The 3,790-nt window shown below is 37.3% G+C and overlaps 1 pseudogene; it reads left to right on the forward strand.

The window, feature by feature from the left end:
* The first annotated feature begins 716 nt into the window (after window positions 1–716).
* LOC145103977 (pentatricopeptide repeat-containing protein At2g01510, mitochondrial pseudogene) lies at window positions 717–2,646 on the forward strand (annotated as a pseudogene).
* Window positions 2,647–3,790: the final 1,144 nt, after the last annotated feature.

A 3,790-nucleotide genomic window follows, 5' to 3' on the forward strand; every position in this document is an offset into this window, starting at 1 on the left:
CACGGGACGGGTACCTCACATGCACTAACCGAAACCGAATCGAATTGCTTAAAGAACCGAACCGAACCGTATAAACACGGGTAACCACGGTTCGGTTCACGGATAACCGCTAAATGTAAACATTCAGTAAAACTATAAACTAAATATAAACCAATTAAATATTCAAAAATAATTGTTCAACCAACGAGTAAATTAAATATGACTTGCGATTTGCCGATGTTGAACTCTGTGTGGATCGATCATTTGTAGTTTAGAACAGATTCTTCACAAACTCTCTAAAATACTTTGGGTTACAATTACCTGATATAAAGAAAATAAAAACATATATGGGGCTAGTTTTCTTTTATTATAATCTAAAAAAATGCGTTGCAGGAACTGAAAAAAATAAACTAGAGTTCTTTGTTTTTCTATTCACTTATATATATATATATATATATATATATATATATATATATATATATATATATATATATATATATATATCGGTTCGGTTCGGGTATCCGCGGATATCTAAATGTCAAAACCGAAACCGACCCGTAGATACCCGGTTTTTTCGGTTTCGGTTTCGATTTATTTCGGTTTCGGTTTTTCCGGTTTCGGATTGGTCAGATCGGCTCGGTTTTTCGGTTTTGCGGTCTTTTTGCACACCCCTGGTTATGGGTACCATATGTACATGGTACCGAATGCAGCGTAAATAATAATAAGCAACCCCACAAGGCTTGTTTATAGAGAACAAATGTGCGGATGCTTTCGAGTTACAGCAAGTGTATGTTACTCCTGAAGCCGATCCGCTTAAGAACTCTTCAGATTTCCCAATATGCTTCCGCGGCTTCACAAGAGTTGTCTCCACCTAAACCCGTCTCCACGATACCACTAAAGGGGCTTAATTTCTACATCTCTACCCTCCAAACCTGTGTCTCTGTTGATCAACTTCATCAACTTCACGCTAAGATTCTCAAGACTCACTTCTCCCAGAACGTATTCCTGTCGACACGTCTAGCTCACGCTTACCTCAAATTTGGTTGCCTGAACATTGGAGAAAGATTTGTTGTCAGCATCATCAAGAACCCACCTTTGTTTCTCTGGAATGAGACGATCAAATGTTATGCAAGGAAAGGTTGTTACAGAGAGTCAATCGGTCTATATTACGAGATGGTTCGAAGTGGATACAAACCGAACGCCTTCACGTTTACATTTGTGCTGCCGGCTTGCGCTGGGTTGAAGTCGATTAAAGATTGCCAGAGGATTCATAGTAATGTTTTGTTGTTCGGTTGCGAGTATAACGAGTTTGTTATCACCGCTCTTATTGATGTCTACGGGAAGTGCGGAGAATTAAGTTCCGCACGCCAACTGTTCGATAATATGACAGTCAAGAAAACCGCAAGCTGTAACGCCTTGATGGCTGGGTTTGTATTGGATGAGAAGTTCGATGATGCTTTATCACTCTTTAATGAAATGAAGAAGTTGGGGATTCCACCAGATACCATGACCATGGTTGAGGTACTTCAGTCATGTGCGTCTTTGGGTGCTTTACAACAGGGAAGATGGGTGCATGAACAAGTAATAAGGACCCAAATGGGTGTCAACGTACACTTAGGTTCAGCTCTGATTAACATGTACGCTAGATGTGGTAGCATAGAAGAAGCCCACCATGTGTTTGAAGAAATGCCACAAAAAGATCTCATCGCTTGGACAGCAATCATATGTGGGTATGGAATGCATGGACTTGCCCATCTTTCAGAATCTCTTTTCCTTCGTATGGTGAGTCATGGTCTAAGACCTGATGCCATAACATTTGTTGGAGTTTTGTCAGGTTTTAGTCACAATGGCATGGTAGAAAAAGGGTGGTATTATTTCACGAAAATGTCTTATGAATTTAACATAAAGCCAGTTTTAGAGCATTATAGTTGCATGGTTGACATGCTTGGTAGAGCTGGCAGATTAAATGAAGCTGAAAACCTTCTGAAACATATAACTGTAAAACCCGATTCCAAGATTTGGGGTGGGTTGTTAAATGCTTGCAAGATTCATAAAAATGTTGAAATGGCTGAAAGAGTTGTATCCAAGATTCTTGAATTGGATCCGACTAATGCTGGATGGCATGTGCTCATGTCCAACATCTATGCAACTTGTGAGAAATGGGATCAAGTTGCCAAAATGAGGGGAAAAATAAAAGATTTGAAGTTGGAAAAAACACCGGGGTGGAGTTCTATTGAAATTTCAGGGCATATTCACACGTTTCTTGTGTTTGATCAATCACATGTGATGTCAAGAGAGATTTACAAATATCTCAAGTATGTAAAAGAACGGATGAAAGTTGAAGGTTATGTTCCTGAAACAAGTGTTGTGTTTGAAAAAGTTGATGAGGAAACGAAAGAGGAGATGGTATTTTGTCACAGTGAAAGATTGGCGATTGCATTTGGGATTCTAAGCACTTTGGATGGTGATGTGTTGAGAGTGATGAAGAATTTGCGGGTGTGTGTGGATTGTCATAATGTTATCAAGTTTATATCTCGAATTGAATGTAGAGAAATCATTGTTAGAGATGCGAAAAGATTTCATAGCTTTAAGAATGGTGCATGTAGTTGTGGAGATTATTGGTGATGGACATTATCAATATATATTTATTTTTAAAATATTGTAACATTGCAATTTTGTAATAACTAAAAAAATAGAATGAAATGAAAGTTTGATGATGTTACAAGAAAAAAGGTCTTCTAATGGTGTATAGTTTGTATATTTTCCCTTTAACGTCAATTCGCTTAGAAAAATCAACATCAGACTCATATTTTATCTTTTATTTTTTTTCAGTGTAATGCCAGTGCCACATCATTTCCCCCTACTTTTTTTCATTTTTCAAATCTTAGAAAATGGTCACCTTTCATTTTTTTTTTCAAAATAAAATTAATTTAATTTTAAAAGCTATAATTTTAAAAAATAAATATAATTAATTAAAAATGATTAATAAACACACAATTAATAAAAATAAAAATATTTCATTAGTTAAAAATAAAACCTACATAATAAAACCAAGAAAACATAATCAAAAATTACGTAACAAAAATAATAAACCATTTTTAAAAAACTACATCATTCTGAATCACCGTCCGAATTCTCGACGAACATAACGAATATTCATCTGATTCGTCAAACAAATCATTGTGCCACTCCTTGACCTCGGGCTATATGTTAGCCTTGTAAATATGTTCCACCAAATCAGCGCGAATGGAATGATAAATGTCGTGATCATGTACTTCTCTTCTGTTTGCCCTATACTCTTTTGCGTACCAACAACTACTCTGTAACATCCATAAAAAAATCATGCCAAATTTTAACTTTTTAAAACATTTCAAAACCCATATTTATTACAAACTTGTTTTCAAAATAGTATAATGTCAGACTATCGCAGAATCAAATCATAAAATATGAGGAGCTGTATAATCACGCATTCGCCTTCCCACAATCATCAAGAGTACCTGAAACAATAATCGATAAATGTAAGCTCGAAGGCTTAGTGAGTTACCACCAAAATACCAACGCCATAAAACACATCAATAACATATAAGCAAGCAACATGCATAATGAGCCATCAATCTGACTGGACCGTCTCCTGGTCCTCAGTCTATCTGGACCGCTCTCCGAGCCCTTGGCACGTCTGGACCGCCCTCCTCGGGGCCTTCAGCCTATCCGGACCGCTCGATGGGATTTCGGCCTCTAACTAATTTGCCCAGCCCAGGCCTGCAGTCTATCTGGTCCGTCATGGGTGTCTTGGCCTACAGCACACAACAGG

The sequence above is a fragment of the Lactuca virosa genome, chromosome 4 (assembly GCF_052849685.1).
Source record: "Lactuca virosa cultivar CGN04683 chromosome 4, Lactuca_virosa_CGN04683_v6, whole genome shotgun sequence".
Classification (NCBI taxonomy): domain Eukaryota; kingdom Viridiplantae; phylum Streptophyta; class Magnoliopsida; order Asterales; family Asteraceae; genus Lactuca; species Lactuca virosa.